The sequence below is a fragment of the Lissotriton helveticus genome, chromosome 9 (genome assembly GCF_964261635.1).
Source record: "Lissotriton helveticus chromosome 9, aLisHel1.1, whole genome shotgun sequence".
In the NCBI taxonomy this organism is placed as follows: Eukaryota; Metazoa; Chordata; class Amphibia; order Caudata; family Salamandridae; genus Lissotriton; species Lissotriton helveticus.
Window position 1 is genome coordinate 425,265,808 of NC_136070.1, and position 23,170 is coordinate 425,288,977.

The following is a 23,170-nucleotide window of genomic DNA, read 5'->3' on the forward strand; positions in this document are numbered from 1 at the left end:
TTCCGGCGTGGGGCGTCGCGGGGGGTGGGTCATCAGTAGCAAACTGTTGTGCGAATAGTTCCAAGGCAGCAGAACGCGCCGAAATCTAGATGACACGAAAGTGATGTCTAGTAAGTTGCCACCCAGCAAATAACGGCGTGGGGCGTCGCGGGGGGTGGGTCATCAGTAGCAAACTGTTGTGCGAATAGTTCCAAGGCAGCAGAACGATGGCACCAAGGTGATGTCCAGTAAGTTGCCGCACTGGTTTTGGTATCCTACAATGCTGCTCCGAATAACGGCGTGGAGCGCCCCGGGGGAGGCGGCGTGAACGGGCCTCTCCAGGTGGAGTCTCATCTGTTTTAGTGGGGCGCCCCTTTACCGTTTCAGTTGCCATTCCGTCCGCTTTTGGTCCACTGTGTCAAAATCCGCCATTCAGCTGAGTTGCGCCCACTCTTGCGGTGCAGCGATAGGCGGCTGCCACAGGACTCTCAAAATGGCGGCAGGCTCTTTCCTTTTTGGGCGTGGTCCACTGAAATGGCCCTGGGACACCTTGGAAATCGGACGCTTGTCTGCTAGGTCTTGGACCCCATTCTCGAAAGCGTCCCCTCCGCCTTGAGAATTCATCAAAAGTTTTGGGGGCCCCGACTCCTGCAGGCTTCTGGTGGGGAGCGGCTGCCATGATTGCTCGCGGAATGACCACGACGGAGCTACGAGATGGTGGTGCTCTCATGGTGACGCCAGTTTAGTCTGAAACATCCAGAAACAAGGTGGGGCTTTCATCGTTTGGGGGAAAAAAAAAGTTTTCATCCAATGAAAAGTGTTGTTTTTAGGTCATATGATCAAGCCTTCCATCATTAGGAAACCAAAAGTAAAATGAACCAATGAAAAGTTTTATAAACAAGTCACATGACCTGTTATGCGGCATAGGGTATAAAATGCGGAGAAAATACGTTGGCACGTGAGGCGGCGTCAGTAGCGGACCGATGTGCGAATAGGCCGAAGGCAATACAACGCGCCAAGATCCGGATGGCACCGAGGTGGTGTCATAGTTGAGAGTTCTGAGCAGCGGTTGTAACACTGTCTGAAGCTTATTTGCAGCTGCTGCAGCTTCACTACGCGCCAAGATCCGGATGGCACCGAGGTGGTGTGTAGCAAGTTGCCGCACTGGTGTGGCCATCCTACAATGCTGAAAGTCGGCGTGGGGCGCCCCGTTGGCCTGTGAGTTTGCGTCAGTAGCGGACCGATGTGCGAATAGGCCGAAGGCAGCACAACGCGCCAAGATCCGGATGGCACCGAGGTGGTGTCTAGTAAGTTGTCGCACTTCTGTGGCCATCCTACAATGTTGAAAGTCGGCGTGGGGCGCCCCGTTGGCCTGTGAGATGGTGTCAGTAGCGGACTGATGTGTGAATGGGGCCAAAGGCAGCGCAACAATATTTTCTACTATATTTCCGGAGTAGAAGACACCACAAGGCGCTGAGATGCCAAGATCCGGATGGCACCGAGGTGGTGTGTAGCAAGTTGCCGCACTGGTGTGGCCATCCTACAATGCTGAAAGTCGGCGTGGGGCGCCCCGTTGGCCTGTGAGATGGCGTCAGTAGCGGACCGATGTGCGAATAGGCCGAAGGCAGCACAACAATATTTTCTGACTGACACCACAAGGCGCTGAGATGCCAAGATCCGGATGGCACCGAGGTGATGTCTAAGTTGCGGACTGATGTGCGAATGGGGCCAAAGGCAGCGTAACAATATTTTTTGTATGGAAGATACCACTAGGCGTTGAGATGCCAAGATTCGGATGGCACTGAGGTGATGTCTAGCAAGTTGGTGTGGTCATCCTACAATGCTGAAACTCGGCGTGGGTCGCCCCATTAGCCTGTGAGATGGCGTCAGTAGCGGACCGATGTGCGAATAGGCCGAAGGCAGCACAACGCGCCAAGATCCGGATGTCACCGTGGTGGTTTCATAGTTGAGAGGCACTTCATCTGCAGTGGGGCGCCGAGATCCGGATGGCACTGAGGTGATGTCTAGCAAGTTGCTGTACTGGTGTGGTTATTCTACAATGCTGAAAGTCGGCGTGGGGCGCCCCATTAGCCTGTGAGATGGCGTCAGTAGCGGACTGATGTGCGAATGGGGCCAAAGGCAGCGCAACAATATTTTCTGACGAGAAGACACCAAAAGGTGCTGACATTCCAAGATCCGGATGGCACCGAGGTGGTGTCTAAGTTGCGGACTGATGTGCGAATGGGGCCAAAGGCAGCGTAACAATATTTTTTGTATGGAAGATACCACTAGGCGTTGAGATGCCAAGATTCGGATGGCACTGAGGTGATGTCTAGCAAGTTGCTGTACTGGTGTGGTCATCCTACAATGCTGAAACTCGGCGTGGGTCGCCCCATTAGCCTGTGAGATGGCGTCAGTAGCGGACCGATGTGCGAATAGGCCGAAGGCAGCACAACGCGCCAAGATCCGGATGTCACCGTGGTGGTTTCATAGTTGAGAGGCACTTCATCTGCAGTGGGGCGCCGAGATCCGGATGGCACCGAGGTGATGTCTAGCAAGTTGCTGTACTGGTGTGGTCATCCTACAATGCTGAAACTCGGCGTGGGTCGCCCCATTAGCCTGTGAGATGGCGTCAGTAGCGGACCGATGTGCGAATAGGCCGAAGGCAGCACAACGCGCCAAGATCCGGATGTCACCGTGGTGGTTTCATAGTTGAGAGGCACTTCATCTGCAGTGGGGCGCCGAGATCCGGATGGCACCGAGGTGATGTCTAGCAAGTTGCTGTACTTGTGTGGTCATCCTACAATGCTGAAACTCGGCGTGGGTCGCCCCATTAGCCTGTGAGATGGCTGTTCTTTGGATTTGGGCCTGGTCCACCAAAATGGCCCTGGGACACCTTAGAACTCGGACGCTCGATTTTTTTTTTCCTTTCCTGTACATGCAAAAAAAGGTAAATGCCCGGTACGTTACACGCTTCATCTGCCACGATGAACTCTCCAGAGGAACCGAAAAAAAATATAGTTGTGGTAACTATACCATGCATCGTCATATGGAGAGGTGGCACCAATTAATTATAGTGCTGCATAAAAGAGAGATTTGGAGGAGAACCCCTGACCTGCTAGTACATTCATCAAAGAAGTGGCACTGAGAGCTTCAGAGGCAAGGGAAACGGTCCCAAATATTTAGAAGAACTTTGGAAAGATTAAAATGACATGTTTAGATTGTGGCAAATTAATTTCATGTGGACAGATGAGTGTTACTCTAATAAATACAGCATATGAAGATCATCATAGTCGATGGTTGGTAGAGACATTTTGACTATATCCTGGACCTGCCCGTCCTCGCCCAAAATGGCGCCAGAATAAATGGGACTCGTAACTCCTTGTTGTGTACTGGTTGCAGAACCTTGAAATCACGAGATACGTATGCAGTTTTGAAGCACATGGCGGGCGGGGACGAGAATTGATTGAATATTTCGACATCCCTATTGATATTAAGTTCTGATGTGTTATTGATTACTGTACTGTTGAAAGTTCGAATTAACGTCACCCATGGTACTTGCCCGCAAATGTATATCTAGATAATTTTATTGTAACTGGCCCTGTCGTATTTTAATTATAAAATGTACGTCCACCGATTCCGTAACTGTTAGACACCTTAGTTCTTGCAACCTAATGGCCCGCCCGTTACGTTCCTCTACAGTGTAAATGTCTATTCATCATATACGATTACAGTTTGCTCTGTGGCAGGCCCACGTGGTTATAGGCTCGTATTTGTATAATGAAATTTTCTCAATAAAGGTTTTTAAAAGAAAACATGGTAGTAGTATATACATTGGTAAAGTTTTTAATAATAGTGACTGTTTTAGAATCATTAAAAGGCAAGTGAAATAAAGCAGACCAATTACATGAAGGGTAAAAGGTATAATACGAAGGAACGCAGTAAAGATAAATGGTCAAGGGCTGTTGTGTTTTCTATTCCTGCAACATAAAGTGATCGATAAGAATCTCATATTCAGGCGTATCGGCGACTAAGACAGCAGGTCGACCCTCTTTTGCTCAACGGCTCCGTCATGGGACGAAGAAACGCTCTTTTTCTCGAAAAAAGAATATATTTTACTTGCAGGACAATTGTAAAATTTCCGGGAAAGTACATTAGCCTGGAACATTATAACATATATTTAAGAAAAAATAATGTTCGGAAGTAATGAAAAGCGTAATTTTTAGGTCATATGACCAAGCCTTTCATCATTACAATAAGAAAAGTAAAATGAACCAATGAAAAGTTTTATTAACAAGTCACATGACTTGTTATGCTTACGTTACGCGCTGCGCGCCCCGGATGACTTCCGGATGCGCTAACGCGGCGCGTCATATGACGCATTACGCGACAACGCAGGTACAGAATATAGTCAAAATGTCTCCACCAACCAGCGGTCGGAACACAACCCCTTTCAGCAGGCTAAATAGTTCTGTTAAATGACAACAGAAGGGACAGGCAACAAGAACCATCAGTCAGAGAGGGGAGAGCTAGTTCTTCTCTACCGGGTTACATTGGGGCGCTACCGGAACTGATCGAATTGGTAGTCTACAGTGTTTCTGGATGTTTCAGACTAAAGCTGGGGTTAGCATGAGAGCAGCACCATTTCGTAGCTCCGTCGTGGTCATTCCGCAACCAATCATGGCAGCCGTTCTTTATCGTTATTTTGGGCGGGGTGTGTGGCGGAGCCGAGTTGTTTTGCAGCCATCATTGTGTGGAGTTCAGTTCATCTCACTAGTTTTGTATTTGTCATGAGGGGTTGTTCCTAATGTTTCTATTTTAGCGAGGTCAAAAAGAGATCCCATTAGTGGCCTACTGATTTTGCTCGATTCCTTTTCTTTTTTTTTTACACGATTTTTCGTTATCTGCAAAGACTGAACAGAGTATTGCGACTCTGTGTTTGTTTGTAAATAGAGAATGAACCAAAGAGAACTAATTCTAAAACAGTAAATACTTGGATAACAATCAATCAAATGGAGAGAGAAGCAGGCACGACGGATTACAATGGGGGCAAAGACCTGCGTTAACTACCTTTCACTATCTGCAAAGAGAGAGTACTCCTAATAGAAATGAGGGGGGGGGGGGCACCATTCAAAGCAGATCAGTGTGCATAAACACGAAAATGTTTTCACTTACCACGTACTTGACATTCGACAGCTTATGATATTTGCTATTAAAAAACCATTGAAATTCACTGAAAAAACCATAGGTTATAGACCATATATAGTTAGGAATTAGCATTTACAAAACCTTGAAAATTCACTGAAAAAACCATAGGTTATAGACCATATATAGTTAGGAATTAGCATTTAAAAAACCTTATTTTACTCACACAAAACCATTGAAATTCCATATATAGTTAGTTGCACTAACTATATATCGCGCACCTGCAATCCACTGCTGATCATGTCACATATTACATCATTCATGACATGGTCAGTGACATCACTGATGACATCACTGATGACATCTCAAATGACATCACTGATGACATCACTGATGACAACATCCAGTGACTGTATGTTTCTGTAAAGTTAAAATATATCTTACATATTGAAGAATGAGTGGATGTATAAGTGTCTGGATGAAGGATTTAGTAGGTGCGTGACTGACTGTATGAGTGAGTGATTAAATGTGTCTCACTGAATGCATGGGTTAGTGACTAAACTGTCTTAATTTGTGCATCATTATGTCTGTTGTTCTGTAAACTGCTGCATGTGTTGATCATTAGCTATACGAGAGGCTATATGTGTTATTAATTGCTTGCCCAAGTATTTCTATGGGAGATTGAGTTTGTGTGGGGGTGGCTGGAAGGTGTGTGACTCTATGCATAGATGTGTGAACAGTTTATTCACTAGGTGTATGAGTTCAAGAGTGCATGTGGAAACAGCTACATGGGCAGTTGACTGTGTGCATGAGTGTATTGATGAGTGAATGGATATCTCAATGCTACATGTCATAGTAAGTACATATGTAAAACACAGTACATGTGAGAGTTGGCATATATAAATAACTGTGCATGAGAGCCACCGAATGAGTGAGTGGTTGTATCGATCATTGTGAACTTGTATCAGGGATTGTATAAGAGAGTAAATATGTGTTAGTATATGTTTCAATAAGTAAGGTGTGTTTAACTGTATAGTTGAAGAAATGGAGATGAGATTGTTTCTTTGCATGACTGACTGGGTGTGTGAGTAACTCCATGGATGAGTGGAAGTGTGTGAGTGTCTGTATACACTGAGTGTATCTAAGGTTATATTAGAGTCTGAAGAGGTTTATCGTATTAGCACAAGAATGATGTCAAATGAGATGTCATCAGTGATGTCATCAGTGATGTCATTTGAGATGTCATCAGTGATGTCATCAGGGATGTCACTGACCATGTCATGAATGATGTAATATGTGACATGATCAGCAGTGGATTGCAGGTGCGCGATATATAGTTAGTGCAACTAACTATATATGGAATTTCAATGGTTTTGTGTGAGTAAAATAAGGTTTTTTAAATGCTAATTCCTAATTATATATGGTCTATAACCTATGGTTTTTTCAGTGAATATATATATATATACTAGCTTACCCGTCGCGCGTTGCTACGATCTCCGAAGAAAGGAAATTCAAGGAAACTCGTTATGATAACATTCAATTTACATTGTGTCATTTTTATTGAAACGTATTCATTTTAATATGGAAAACATTTCAAAGTGTCGTTTTAATTCTATTTATTTATTCGAGTGCTTGTGGGTACACTATTTTTTGTTTTTCCGTCTGGTGCGTACATCAGTATTCGAAAGATTATGAGGGCCCTGAGAGGCCAATATTTTAAAAAAAATTATGCCAGAAACCTTTGCGGGAGTGTACTCAACAACTTCCCAAAGTTTAATGGTGATCGGATGAATGGTGTAGTAATGCTTAAAGGACAAACAGACAGACAGACAGACAGACATACATTCGTTTTTATATATATATAGATAAACTTAAACAGAGCTATACTCAGAGTAATTAACAGTTCTGAAGAGGGTCTACCTAATGAATTGAAATGTGTGCTTCTATGTTTGAATAGCTGTATCCTCCTGGGCATAACACTGTAACTACACATGTTTGTATAACACTTTGTCAAGTGTGGGAACGTTAAAAGAGAGGCTGGTGTGCAGTTTTAAGCATTATATGTACAAAATGGACATTTGGGAGCATCACATTTACAAACACTTTCTTTACCCTGCAGCTTAATGGCGCAGTATGTACTGTATACTATTTATATCTGCATCCTATTTGCAAATCTACTCTTTTGCCTTCACTACTGTTGATGATACCTAGCGTTGGTGGGCTATCACAGTCGTAACATGTTTGAATCACTTCTAACCATAAGTAGATGGATACACATGGCCGTTAACATGCCGGATTTAGGCTCATTGCAGATTTATCATCTGCCAGTGTGGTAGACATACCACCTCTGCACAATGACAGAGGAAAATTATCTGTATATAAAGAATTCAACCATACCGTCAATCAATCAATCAATCAATCATTGCATTTATAAAGTGCGCTACATACCCGTGAGGGTCTCAAGGCGCTGGGGGGGGGCTGCTACTGATCGAGGAGCCAGGTCTTGAGAGGTCTTCTGAAGGCCAGCAGGTCCTGGGTCTGTCGTAGGCTGGTAGGGAGGGCGTTCCAGGTCTTGGCGGCGAGGTAGGAGAAGGATCTGCCCCCGGCGGTGGTTTTCCGGATACGAGGAACTGTGGCGAGGGCGAGGTTGGCCGAGCGGAGGCTGCGGGTGGGGGTGTGGAAGCTGAGTCGGTCGGTGAGGTATGTGGGTCTGGTGTTGTGTAGTGCTTTGTGTGCGTGGATGAGGAGTTTGAAGGTGATCCTCTTGTTGACAAGGAGCCAGTGTAGGCCTCTCAGGTGGGGTGTGATGTGGCTGTGTCGGGGGACGTCGAGGATCAGACATGCCGAGGCGTTCTGGATTGCTTGTAGTCGTCTCAGGAGCTTGGTTGTTGTTCCTGAGTAGAGGGCGTTCCCGTAGTCGAGTCTGCTGGTGATGAGGGCCTGGGTGACGGTTTTTCTCGTGTCGGGAGGGATCCATTTGAAGATCCTGCGGTGCATTCGGAGGGTGTTGAAGCAGGACGCAGAGACGGCGTTGACTTGCTTGGTCATGGAGAGGGCGGAGTCGAGGATGAACCCCAGTTTGCGTGAGTGGTCGGTGGGTTCCGGGGCTCCGCCAAGCGATGTGGGCCACCACGATATTTCCTCAAAGAGACTGTCTCCACCAATGAGAGGAGTCACTTTGGAGCGGAAACCCGTGGCAGAATCTCCACCTTGCTCTGTGGCCCCTGGGAATGTACTTCTACAGTGTGGTTATAGTGTCAGTAACCTACCAATGCAGCACTGACTGAGGAACAACACTCTCCTGCAGGCCCATGACTCTCACTCCCTGTGCCATGGGTACTATCTCTGCCACTCTCCCACTCCCAGAGCCGCTCTTCTCCCCACTGACTTGTCCTCAATGTTTGCATGTTGCAAAACCTCCCACTGTCTAGTAGCTAGATTTGCTCTCTAGAAATCACACATATGCATACAAATTCCAGGTTTCCTATCATCATGGAGTATTTTTATACTGGTATGCTACATACAATATGTGTAGCCTTCAATGAGAGGCCGCCATGATTCAACCGTGTCTTAACAGGGCCAACATCTCCAAACATGGTGGCACCAGTGGCGCCTACTACAATAATATGCAGAGCAATGGGGTAACCCAGTATCCCTCAGAACCTGAGCCTATGCACTATAAACAACAATTGGTTCTGTCGGGTGAAACAATTTCTTTGTGGTATTAAACATTTAAATACACATAACAATTGAACACACACAGAGGGACAAGCAATGTATGTTATTCACAAAGAAGATAATATTTTACTTTACATTTTCAAATTGTTCAGACAAGGTCAAGAATTACTACGACCAACAAGAGAAGGCTGTCCGATAATTCAATTAGTGAAGCAGCGCATGTGAGCGTGTTTAAAGTGACATAGTGAGTGTGGTGACAAAATGACGAGATTTGTGTATTAAATACAAAAGAGACATCAGTCTGTACACATATTTACAATAACAAATTTTAGGAAACAAGCTCCAATTTTAAATTAAAAAAAACAATGACGCTAGATTGATTATTGAATTATATGAATTAGTGCGCTAGCGGGTCTGTTAGAGCATGGATGGACAAATAACCGTCGACGTTTTGACCCTGACAAACAGCATGACTTAAGGATGTCAAAGACGGGTCTTCTTCAGGACTGGGTGGTGTGTTGGACAGCCTGCAGAAAAAATTCTGAGTGAGTTCATATCGTAAGAGGGAACATGCCATTGTTTGTACTGTGTACAAATCACTCACGGAGTCTTCGAAAATTGAAGGAAGCGAATGGGGCAAGCCCATCGGGCCTTGAGGTGAGAATGCCAGAGGTGTAATCAAACTGTACGTCAATGGTGGACTGTATCAGGTATCTGAAATATTCATGGGTAATGGTGTTAAAGATAGTAACTGTGTCAGATCCTTCCTTGATTCAATTAGGTAGAGACCGGTTGGCGGATTAAACATACCTTAACAGGAGATAGATCCAAAGATTCAGAGCGTCTGTAACTAATTAAATTAGTTGAATTGTAATTAAGGCTCCCTGTTTTCTGTTTTTACTGATTTTTACAGATAAATACAGACAGAAAACCATTTATTTTCTTGTCTATATTTATTTTTAAATGTGGATACCAACGAAAATTGGGTGCTTTTTGGGTGATTCTAAATATACTTTGCCATTACTGCCAGACCAATAACTGTGTGGATTGATCGGTAAGGGGGTTAAAAAAGGAATTTCAGTAAAGAGGCTTAAACAGCAGTAGATATGCACATGTCTGATACTGAAATGTGCATATTTTCATATAAGCACATTGATTTATCTTCTGCGGGTGTTCATATCACTAAAACCTGACAGGCATTAGTGTGCAGTTTGACTGCATATTTATTGGTTAAATAAATGTGGAAATATACCAGTTTCAGCTTTATTTTTTTCACAAAACCCATAATAAATATGGATAAATACAGATAAAGTTGACAAAAAATAAATATGGATACATACAGACGGAAATGTAAAGAAAATAAATACCATAAAACTGGGAGGCCTAATTGTAATCAGGACAGTTTCTGGAGCATCAAAACTGTAAAGAACAGTTGTGGAGCATCAAACTGTAGAAAGATGAAATGAATCCTAAGTGTGCGGTTCATAGAGGAGATCAAAGTTAGAAGACCAAACGTAACTATGGACAAAGTGTACCTGGATGTCCGTTTGTATTTGGAAGAATCACGTTGGGGCATAGCAGTTAATGCCATGCACGGCGTATCTTGTAAGATTTCAGGGCATCATTTTAGCTCTACATGAAGAGAAAAAAGAAGAAAACCCCAATCTAAGTGTAGGAATATGAAGAACGCCCGTCTTTGACATCCTTGACTCATGCTATTTGTCAGGGTCGAAACGTCGACGGTTGTTTGTCCATCCAGCGCTCATAACAAGACCCGTTAGCGCACAAATTCATATAATTCAATTATCGAGCTAGCGTCATTGTTTTTTTAATTTGAAATTGGAGCTTGTTTTAATTTTTTCTATTATAAATATATGTACAGTATTTTGTCACTTTTATGTTTAATACTCTGAATGTTTGGATCTATCTTCTGTTCAGGTATGTTTGATCCGCCAACCTGTCTTTACCTAATTGAACCAAGGGAGGATCTGACATCTTTACCATCTTTAACACCATTACCCATCAATATTTCAGATACCTGATACAGTCCACCATTGACGTACAGTTGGATTACACCTCTGGCGTTCCCACCTCAAGGCCCCATGGGCTTGCTCCATTCGCTTCCTTCAATTTTCGAAGACTCAGTGAGTGGTTTGTACACAGTACAAACAATGGCATGTTCCCTCTTACGATATGAACACACACTCACTCAGAATTTTTTCTGCAGGCTGTCCAACACACCACCCAGTCCTGAAGAAGACCCGTCTTTGACATCCTTAACTCATGCCGTTTGTCAGGGTTGAAACGTCAACGGTTGTTTGTCCATCCATGCTCTAACAGACCTGCTAGCGCACAAATTTATAATTCAATTATGGAGCTAGCGTCATTGTTTTTTTAATTTGAAATTGTAGCTTGTTTATAGCTTGTTTAAAAAAAAAAAAATTGTATATATATGTACAGTATTATGTCATTTTTGTGTTTAATACTCAAATCTCGTCACTTTGTCACCATATTCACTAAGTCACTTTAATCACGCTCACATGCGCCGCTTCACCAATTGAATTATCGGACACAATATCTGGATAATAGACCTGCCACCTTGTGGCAGCATACCAACATGATAATATCCATGATGGACATTATACTTAAAAACAATTGCTTCATGTACGATAAGAAGTGGTACAAGCAAACCAAAGGTGTGGCCATGGGCTCGATGTTCTCACCTTATTTTGCAAACCTCTACATGTGCTCATTAGAGGCAATTTGGATTTGGGGTAGGAAGGGTGCACACTGGACCAATTCTATTGTATACTGGGGACGCTATATCGACAACTGTCTTCTCCTATGGTCCGGTACACAAGAGGAGCTAGATGCCTTTTGTGATCACCTTAACACCAATGACATGGACATGAGGTTCACGTGCAGTCACAGCACATCTCTCATCACATTCCTAGATATAGAACTCTACGTAAAAGAGAAGATTTTACACAGCAGACTATACCGAAAAGAGACCGCTTGCAATGCAATTCTTCATGTGGACAGTTCCCACCCTGCCCATCAGATAGAGTCCATCCCTTATGGTGAACTCGTGGGAGCAAGAAGGAACTGTAGCGAAGAAACTGAATTCCGTAACTGCATGTCATACATGAGAAACAGATTTTCCAAACAAGGTTACAAACCTAACACGATCAACAAAGCGGTAACCAGAATTGAAAAAACTAACAGAGACAGTACACTCCGACCAAAAACCCGCAAAGAACCACATACCCAACAAACGAGATTGATAACATGCTACAATGACCTCAGCATAGTGATCAGAAAGAGCCTCAATAAACATTGGAACATCCTACTACCTGACAAAACACTGAGTGAGAGCATTACTACCAAGCCTTTAATCACATACAGACGTGGGAGGACTTTGAGGAACAGACTAAGTCCCACTGTTCCACACTCAGCAACAACCTCTTCCTGGCTCACACCACACACTAAAGGGTTTCACAAATGTGGGTGCTGTGGTGTGTGCAAATGGGCACAAACTGGAGTGAAGAAATTCACGAGCCACCACAAACGTCACTATAAGATCAAAGTGAACATCAACTGTAACACTAAATATGTAGTGTATGTGCTTGAGCGCACCTGTAAAAGCCAATATGTTGGCAGCACTATCAGGGCCCTGAAAGTTCTCATCAGTGAACACGCCAGAGTCATTCACCAACAGGATGCTAGGTACCCTATGGCTCTACATGTTGCGTCATGCCCCTCGCAGGGTGCTCATAAAAAATTCTCATTCTTTGGAATTGACATTTCCCAACCTCATATAAGGGGGGGTAATTGTGAACTCAAACTGAGATGCCTTGAGGCCACCTGGATTATGCGCCTACGCACTGTGAGACATGGCCAGAACACCGACCATGAGTTACAATACTTCCTGGGCACTTAAGACACAATCCGTCCTCAAGACCATCTTTTTACTTCCAACCACCACATGGCGCTATACATTCATGCCTTTCAAGTCATGACTCACAGCCTTTTCATTTTTACTTCTTATCCTGTTTATCATTCTGTAAATCCCTTGTATTAAATTTTCTGCATCTATGTAGCAAGCTTTATCACAAGATGTTCAACTTGTCACTGATTTCCCTGATAGCACTACCCAGACTGCATAATGACCAGTGTGTCTAGCTTAAATGAATCCATGTATCATTGTGTCATGTTCACTTTGCATATGATTCCTATGAAATGAATTTTACTGTTCTCCAGTCAAGCTACGGTCTTTTGCAGCTCTTATCCATGTTTGTCTAATATTCAATTTACATTATTGCTGTATATTGACTGTAAAAACTATCGGAATATATCAATGTGCTAAGATTTATATGCTAAACCCACATGCAAATGCTAGAAATTAGTACATGCGCATTACAACCAGGAGATGTTTGCATTTTCAGAAATTGATTACATGACACACTGACCTATATTAGCTTAAATTAATATATTTATGCCATTTTATCGCCAAACCACCTCCGACTATTAGAGTGTAAAGTCAGATGTCAAGTAGGTCTTTTAATTATGTGACTCTCACGGTCCGTAGATATAGGATTCTGAGTCTTTCCTGTATTAAGTTTCCACTTTTTTTCACCATTCGCCACTCGCTCCCAACACCACTTCCGTGCTCACTGACATGTACGGATGTTAGCGTTCCAGCCTTTGGCTTCAATTGCCAATAAAAAACACTTCCTGTTTATACTACTCCTCCCGCACTTCGGCAGCGAGACGTACACAGGCTGGACCTTGCTTTTTCAGGCACCATACGAACCCCTACCCACGCCATATGAAGTTTCTTGAACTCAGTTTCTCCAACCCAAGTTCTGACCTACGCTCATGCTTCTTTTCAGGCCCCACTGAACACGGACGAACCCGCCCGTGTGACTCCTTTTCTATTGATCCCCCCATCCTTTGCTCATACTAATACCCGTCGACTGAGTTGGAATTATCACCGGTTCTTCGGTGAGTTGTCCCAGCCTCTGACTATATGCGTTTTAAATTTCTATTTCACATTCCTTTGACATTCACTTGCCCTCTTCCCTGGCACTTTGTAACTCATTGCGGGCCATTTTTATTTCTCCTTTCTCTTTTTTTTTGATAATCAACTTTATTGGCATTTTTAAAACAGGGATAAAAAGGAAAATTCATTGGTCACAGCTCAAGAAGTAGCAGGTATAGCGAGATAAAAAACATCAGTACATATGGGTAGAAGTATATCAGTCCAGTCCGGGGAGGGGCGCAAGCGGGCTCGGAAAAGCCTCTCTGGAGTGAGGTTGGACGCGTGTAGGTAATATGTTTGCACCAGCCGCAGCTTGGAGGATGTGGTGAGGGTACGCGGGGCCATCAGGGCGTCTCTCCAATCAGCCTCCTCCAGGGGTCCCACCCAGCCCTCCCAGCGGGTGCGCAGTTGGTCAAGGGTTGAGGGGCTATTGTTGATCAGGGCCCGGTAAATTAGGGAGACCCCTCCCCAAGCCAGGTTCCCCATCATCACTTGGGTTTCCAACGGGCTAAACTCTGGAAGGGTGGTTGGCGTGGGGATGTGTGCATACAGGGCGTGGCGCAGCTGCAAGTACCAGAAGTGCTGGGCGTGAGGAAGGGCGTGCCGCTGCTGTAGGACGGCGAAAGCTCGCATGTGGTCCCCCAACCACACGTCCCTAGTACCGACACCCCAATGAGGTCCCAGCGCCGGAACCCTTGAAGGGATGAGACCTCCCGGAGGCAGTTCCCGTGCCAGAGTGGCGTCTGGCGGGTAAGTTTGCGGTCCCATCCTGTATGGCATTGGGCGGTGCACCAAGCCATCAAGACCGCTCTGGTAATTGGGGCCATAGTTTGCGGGACAGGACAGCCGTAGAGGAGCGCTTGAAGCTGAGAAAAGTCTGTCTCCTCCAGTTCCACCCGGTACGCCGGGTCGGACCAGCCGCCCACGTACCAGTCGTGGATGACGATCAGCTTGGTGGCAAGGTAGTAGAGGTAAAGGTGAGTCACCCCTAGAACCCATCAACGGGGGGGATGCGGCTGTGTGCGAGGGAGATACGCGACCGCCCACCACTCCAGAGGAACCTGGAGAGGGCTCTGTCCAGCTCCCGGAACCAGGAACGGGGAAGGGGGATGGAGGCATTCTGTAGAATGTATAGGAAACGGGGAGGATCATCATTTTGAACAGTGCACTCCGTCCCAGGGGATTGAGGGGGAGGGATTGACATTTCTTCAGGTCAGAACGCATTCGGGTTACTAGAGGCGTAACATTCAAGGCCCATTCCAGCTCCGGCAATAGAGTCACCCATATCCCCAAGTATTTAACCGAGTGACGTCTAAGAGGGATGGATGACTGCCAGTCAAAGCATTCCCGGGAGGGGTGCGGCGGGACCAGGGTGGACTTTGCCGCGTTAAGCCGGAGGCCGGAGACTTGTTCGAAGTCCAGGAGGATCTGCAGACACCTGGGTCCCGAGGTCGCCGGGTCCGCCAAATATAGGAGCACGTCATCGGCCTAGAGGGCTATCTTGTCGACGTGACTCTCCTTTCAGGCCCACCCCTGAATGAGGCGGTCGTGCCGGATGAGCGTCGCCAGGGGCTCCATCGCTAACACGAACAGGAGTGGAGAAAGGGGGCACCCCTGGCGCGTACCTCTACGTATCGGGAATACCTTCGAGAGTGTCCCATTGATCAACGCTCGGGCCTGGGGCTCGCATAAAGGACCTCAACATAGCTGCGGAACCGCGGGCCGAAGCCCATCTCCTCCAGCACGTCTTGCAGGTAATCCCAGCCCACCGTATCGAATGCTTTCTCAAAGTCGAGAAAGAGGAGGGCCAGATAGGGCGTTAGGCGGGAGCGATGGGCCAGGACCAAATGGAGGCGGCGGATACAGTGGCGGGTACCTCTGGTCGGCATGAAACCGTATTGGTCCGGAGGGACCAGGTCCTTCAGGAGGGGCTTGAGCCGCTGGGCCAGTATCGTGGCGAAGAGCTTGATGTCAGTGTTTATAAGGGAGATAGGGCGGAAATCCGCGCAGTTCACGGAGGGCGGATGGGTCTTGGGAATGACCACAATCATGGCCAGGTCCGATTCGGGGGGAAAGGAACCCCTCTCCAGCACGTGGTGGAAGAGAGTCATCAGGTGGGGGGCCAAAGTGTCTCGGAAGGTCGCGTAGAACTCCTGAGGGAATCCGTCTGGACCGAGTGTCTTGCCACTGTGCAGCAGAGGGATAGCCTCTAGGACTTCCTCCTGTGTGAAGGGCTTCTCCAGGGCCTCTGAATCCTCTGGGGCAAGGGAGGGTAGCCGGGCGCCGGCCCTGCCCAGGAGGGTGTTCAGAAGCGTGTCGGGTGGGCGCGCCGTATAGAGAAGAGTGTAGAAGTCGGCAAAGGCTCCTGCTATAGCCCCGGAGGACATCTGAAGGGTACCGTCCAGCGTGCGGATCTCCGGGATAACGCGGTGAATCTGAGGGTAGGAGACCAAGTTGTGGAGCAGTTTACCGTTTTTGTCCCCCCAGCCGTATATCAGCGCCACAGACGAGCGCCATAGCTGTTCGGCCGAGTTGAGCGAGACTTGACGGAGCTCCTCCCGGATCAGCGCCAGCTGCCGGGTGGGGTCACCTAGACCCAGCGCAGCTTGCTCAACTTCAAGCCGGGCAGCCTGGGATTCCAGCTCTGCAAGCCGGGCCAGCCGGTTCGCTCGTTTGGCATGTACAAGCCCTCTCGCCACTCCACGAATCACTGCCTTACCGGCCTCCCATAGCGTCCCTGGCGACGGAACCGAGCCCTCGTTGGCAGTGAAGTAGAGGGTTAGTTCTTGCCATAAATCGTCGATCATCGCCTGGTTCTGTAGGAACCAGGCATTGAGGCGCCCTACCGCACGCGGACCCCCAGGTGCGGAGCCCATGCGGAGGGAGACGGGGGAGTGCCGACAGTCCCCTCAGTAAGATAGTGACTCCAGAGACCAGATGACAATCTGTGGCCGGGAGCAGGAGGAGGTCAATACGGGAGTGGCTGTGGTGAGAGGCCGAGGTATGAGTGTATTGTGTCTTGCGCGGGTTCCAGACCCGCCAAGTGTCGCATAGCCCTAAGGCCGAGGCCCAGCCCGATAGGGCCGCCACAGAGGAGGAGCGGGTCACCGAGGGGGGACCGGTTGAATCTTGCCCCGGTTGCATCACGGCGTTGAAATCACCCCCTATAATTGTGAGGCCGAGCGGGAAGGTGGGAATGATCTGAGTGAGACACCGAAGTGTCGGGGATAGGAGGGCCGGTGGGGCATAGACATTCAGGATATTCAGGGGGCAGCCCTCCATCACACCCGAGACAGCAACGTAGCGTCCTAGTGGGTCATTGTGGGCCTTAAGCAGGGTGAAGGGGAGACCTCTCCGTATCAGGACCTTCACCCCTCGGGACCCTCGTTGGAACCCAGAGTGCCAGACCATCGCGAATCCGTAGCGGGCCAGGAAAGTGCATTGAGTCCCTAAAAGGTGGGTATCCTGGAGAAGGAGCACGTCTGCCGAGTGGCGATGCGCCGCTTGAAACGCTTGATGCAGTCGAGGAGACCGTTGACGTTCCAGGAGAGAACGTTAAGGGGCCTAGTTAGAGTGGAAGCCATTAGGGGAGGAGGAGGACATGGGAGAGCGCGGGATCAGCTCGGGACGCACCTCCAGGGGAAGGGCCCACAGCACCACACCGGGTCAAGGGAGCAGGGCAGTCGGAGCGGGCCAGCGGGACGCAGGCGCCCGGGGTGGGGGTAGGAGACAGGGGCGGCCGCCCGCAGTCCGCCCCCGTGGTAGACCACGGGGACCCAGAGTGGCCAGGAGATCAGTGAGCCGGAGGTGTGTGTCGGACAAGGATGCACCCACAGTCGGGTAGCAAGGTAGGGAGCTGCAACCAGCTGCTCACAAGCAGCACCAACAGAGGCCGAGGAGCGGCCGAGCCACGTTAAACCTGAAAGCAGCCCGTAGACGGCTGAGAACAAAAAACATTTGGGAGACAACGGCCTCCCCTGCCCCAGTACCCCCCAACTCCCCCCACCCCACACTTCAGAACAGGAAGCATCTGTTGCCCTAAATTAAAACACCCAAAGAACTAACCCCTCACTAGGGGACTGATACTAAACTTAAACGAGTAGTTGGGAGCAGTAGCACTAATCTAGAGCGAACAAAGTAGGACCCCCCTCCATAGTGCCGGATGGATGGCAACAGCAAGAAACAGGCACGGTTAAGCGAAGACATGGTACGGAGAAATACATGCCCATGGAAGCACAAGGGATAGAAGAGTGCAGGATCAGAAGAGAGAGATGGAGAAGAAAAAAGGTCGTAAACAGAGAAGGGAAGACAAAGGTATGCATTGATTGGATTACAGTTCCTGGAAGGGACCCTCTCCAGGCGATTCGCCCTACGGGCGTCTGACAGGGCCTGGACGAGCGTCGCAGGGCAGTCCGGTCGGTCAGGGCGGCTTTGAGTAGACAGACCTCAAGGAGCCAGAGCTCAGGCCTCCGTATCCTGTGGTGAGTCCCGGATTATGGGGCTGCCGGACAAGTCCGAGTCCGATCTGGATTTGCGCAGGCTCGGGCCCGAGTTAGGGGGAATGTCAATGGTGACCACCGATGGAGGCCCCGTCGCCGGAGGTGTCCCCTGATCCGGGGGGGAGGTGTCCGCCGTGCGTTACCCCTTGGTGAGCACGAGGCGTCTCGACGCGGGCGACCTCGCCGTCGGGAGCCAGTCCGGAGTTGCCTTGGCTTGGGTCCTTCGTGGGCGGGGCGGAGAGTGGGACCTCGGCTAGGGGAGAGCCCTCGCCCAGGTAGAAGGGGACGCTCCTCCATGAGCCAGGTCCAGGCTGCCTGAGGGGAATCAAAGAAAAAGGACTTGCCCTGGAAGAGGACCTTGAGCCGGGCGGGGAATAGGAGGTCATACCTCAGACCCAGCGCCCTGAGCTTTTGCTTGACTTCGTCGTAGGATCGCCTATGGGACTGGACCTCCCTCGAGTAGTCCGGGAAGACCATGGTTTTGGAATTCTCAAATAGCAGGGAGCCCAGGTCCCTGGCCGCTCCCAGGATGGCGTCCCGATCTCTGAAGTGGAAGATGCGGAGGATAAGGGGCTGGGCGGGGCCCCCGGGGTGAGGCCGGGGCGCCAAGGATCGATGGGCCCGCTCTATGGTGAACCAGGGGTAGAGCTTCTCAGCCGGCATCCAGGATCGGAACCAGGTTTCGAGGAATTCGGCCACCGGGCCCTTCTCCGCCCCCTCCGGAAAACCCAGGAGGCATAGGTTGTTCTTTCGGGCCCGGTTTTCGGCATCCTCCGCCCGATGGTGAAGATCCGACGTCAGTGTCTGGAGACGGGCCACTTGGGTCTTGAGAGCGGCCAGGTCGTCCTCCGCCCTGGATATGCGGGATTCGACTTCGGTGATTCGCGCCGTGGCGTTTCTGAGGTCTTGACGGATGAGGGCCACATCCACGCGCACCTCCCCAATTTTGGCCTCGACCGATGTTTGAGAGGCGCTAATCGCCTGGAGGGTTATTGATAGGTCCCCTCCCTTCGTCCCCGAGGGAGGCGGGGGTTCGGCACCGGAGGCATGGTCCATTTTGGCAAATTGGTCCATTCATAGCTGGGAGGAGGGGACCGGGGTCTGCGTGTTCTTTCCCCTGACAATGGCTTCTCTAGGCGGTCGTGGACCAGGGGGGGGTGGCACAGCTCCAAGTATGCAGTCCAGCGGGTGACGCCGCCCGGTCGCTCAGTGGACCCACGGCAGAGCTCCGGGGCCCTCCCCGGTGTGGGCAGACTAGCAGAGGGGGGCCTGGATGTAGGGGGGGAAGCAGGGGGAAGCCGCCGCGTTCCTGGTGTAGGGAGCCATGGCAGCGGGGGGCCCCCAGGCGGACGTCTCCGTTGTTGCGTTGCCCCGCAGCTGGCCCGGCCCGGTTGTAGCTGGGCAAAGAAGAGTCCTGGTAGCACAGCCCCGGGTCCAAAACGTCTCCACCGACCCCCACACCGCTCGCGCCTCGCGGAGGAGCAGCGACAATGCCTGGGTGGGCGCAGGGGTAGGCCAGTCGCTTCAGGGCTCCCACTCTCGTGGCAGGCGGCGACAGCGGGCAGGGGCGGCAGAGTGGGGGCAGACGGCGATCAGAGCGTGTTAGCCGACAGGCCGGGGTTCCGGGTGGTAATGGCACAGTGGGGGGGCCGAGGACCAGTGAGGGGTCAAGTAGCGCTTGGGCGCCCGGTCTCCCTGCCCCAACCCCCGTCCCCATCCCCTCCTTACCTCGGCTCCAGTCACTCCGGGATTCCAGCAGGGGCCCTCAGTTAGCAGTCCCCGCAGAGGCCGGCAGGGCGGGTCCCCAGGGCCACACGGGGCGTCCGGGGTGCAGGGGGAACGTCCCCAGGGGTTCGTTGATGGGGGCAGTCCGTGAGGGCCCCAAAGTCACCTGCAGTCACCGCCGTAGGTCCATCAGGCGCCCCAGGCCGCTAGGACGCCCGTTGTGTCACGGCCAGCCCGGCCTTCACGCGGAGGCGGCGGGGACCGGCAGGTATTCCTCGGTGGGCGGCCTCCGCCTCGTGGCAGTTCAGGGAGTCTCAGGGGGCAGAGGCACATGGGGTGTCTGTCTCTTTATCACGAGATGTCCTGGGGCATCTCATTTGGTGTACTTTTTCTTGCCCTCCCCACCAGGGACATGTTCCAATACTTTTGTGTCCCATATGGATATTACACCGGTTACTGGTGGTGTTTAACCCTACTTGTGTTAACGATGGAGTAAATTGTATGTTAAAGTGTGGTAAGGTTACATAAGTCATAATTTGTTTACTGGTTTGTTTTAGCCCATATGAAGTCAGTGGATATTTCCACAGAGACGAAACACGTGTTGGCTAAAGCTGTGGCTCAAGTTATATTGATGAAGATCGAAGTATTGATCACCATACAAAATATGGAATAAAGCAAAGAAGAACACGACAAGAACTCTGTGTGGACTCATATATATATTTCTGTTTGATTGATGCTCAGTATATTGAATTATTTCTTTTTGTGTGTATGTGTAGATAGTGGTCTACATAATTGGCAATGCTGGGTGGCCGTTACCCAATATCTTTAGAGCACTCTCATTGAGGAAATATCTTTTTGGTGCATGAATTTTCACGTCTCTGCGCAGTCCATACCCAACAGCCAATCTTTACTGTTTATATTCACATATATAGTCCACTGCCAAAAACTCATGTCGGAAAAAAGATCCTGTGGACACCAATTCCAACTGATATTTCCACCAAGGAGGCGTTAAATCTGTGCTCCGACTGACTCACTGAATACGCAGGTCTTGGGGACACTTACCACTTAATATTCTGTTAATTAAACCCTTGCTCTGTAAAATAACTTTAGTTGGATACAAGTAATCTCTTTTTATCACAGGCCTTCTTAAACTGGGACATCTAGCACATATTATTCTGTTTACTAATGCCGATTTCTGTTTTTGACTATCTGGCATTTTACAGGCTCAACCGTGCACTTTAAAGCAAATCGTTTAGTTACATGATTATATTTGGGAAAAAGTACCCTTTGAGGACCATAATGAGGATACTGCAAGTCACTGAGGAGTTCCATGACCATAATACAGAGAAACAAGGTTAAAGTCTGAGGTCCTTTTCAAGATCATGGAACTTTGAGGTGACTTGCAATGGTCTTAAATGTATACAAGGGGGCACTTTATTCCTTATAATACCTGGTTACACCATCATGCGTCCCACAAACCGCTTAATTCCTTGGTGTGTTGCTTGTTCACGTGAAGAGATAGGTTATTTGTAAAAAACAAATGTGTGGAGGGTCAAGGGGAATGTTTACCGACCTGTCTGCTTGTTCCCCTACTGTCAAGATACATAACATACGACAGAGCAGACCAGGTCTGGAAATGGTGTGTAGCCATACAGGTGACTGTGAAAACAGTTGGATGCATGTGTGAGCAAATGCTGTTGAGTCACACAGGCTAGAACAAATCCCATCAGCCCACCCTTATGGTGGAATTTCATCATATGGGAATTGATGAACACTCAATACCTCACCCGACCATTTAGTGCCGGGAGTGGATGTCAAAACTCTAGCCATGATGTTCCTCAAACGATAATAAATTGCACTGCTCAGGTGATCGTGATGGATACAATTGACTACTAAGACTCAGAAAACATTAAGATAGAAGTCTAAGTGTCAAGAATGAAAAAACAACACGCCAAGTAGTTTGACACTAGGACTACTTTCAGGCGCTATGCAGGGCGGTCGACATGTTTCAGCCTATAGGGGAGTTGCCCCGGCTTTCTTCAGGACCTATAATATGGAATAGCTACTGCAACTAGAAAAAATAAGTAAAATGAGGAATAACATAAATTGTACTTAAGGGAAGTTACATATCTACCAGGAACTTTGTGCTCCAATGTCCACTGGAAGGAGAGAAACATATCTTCTTCCTATCAAGAGACAGAAAGTTATTTTTACAACAGCACAAGGTTACCCACATATAACCACACAATTCCACAAAAAACCGTATGGATAAACACACCTGCGCGAATAATTTGCATTCCGCATTACAAAAGAAGCATAATAGCTTAATCACCCAGAGGCATTTCCTCGCAGTGATACTCACCCAGCTTTGTGTGGGTGAAAGCCTCACCTCACCCGGCAACCGCTCGGGAGAATGAGGCCCCGCTCTGCAGTGTAGAAAGAGGACGCAGTTAGCACACAACTATACTGTGCCTAGCCAAATTGCTCTACACAAATAACCCAACAAACGTGTGATGGAAACCTATCTGTCAGACCAAGCACTGGCCCACACATCGGCTAACTCAAAAATTACACATACTGGGATGTTGCACATGTCCCAGGACGCAGTGTAGGCACTAATAGACGCCTCTAGATAGCTATCTTAGATACCCACTAAGAAGGCTCATTTAAATTACAAAGAATGGGTATCGATGGGATCCTGACTAAGAACCACAATCTATTAAATTTGGTAAGAGATGCTGATATCAACCCCTATGTAGCCTATTTCGCCACCCACTATAAAGACCCATTTGGTATCAACAATATGTAAATGGACGAAGTCCTACAAATAGACACGGTCTATGGAATCTACGGACCATCCAAGGTGCTTCCAATTATGTCACCTCGTCAAATACTGAGTGAAAGACAGCACGAACACTCAGCGTCTCACCTGTCCGTCGGTGCCCCTAGTACTGAGCCAAGCGGAAGTGGAGGTGCTTGTAATACCGCCCTCCTCCTTTTTAGGTCTCGTGACCTATCAATGCGCATGCGCATTGAGAGAAGCGAGACTATAGGGCTTTAAACAAAGCTTACCTAACTGTGGCGATTTGCTGCTGTGCCCGTG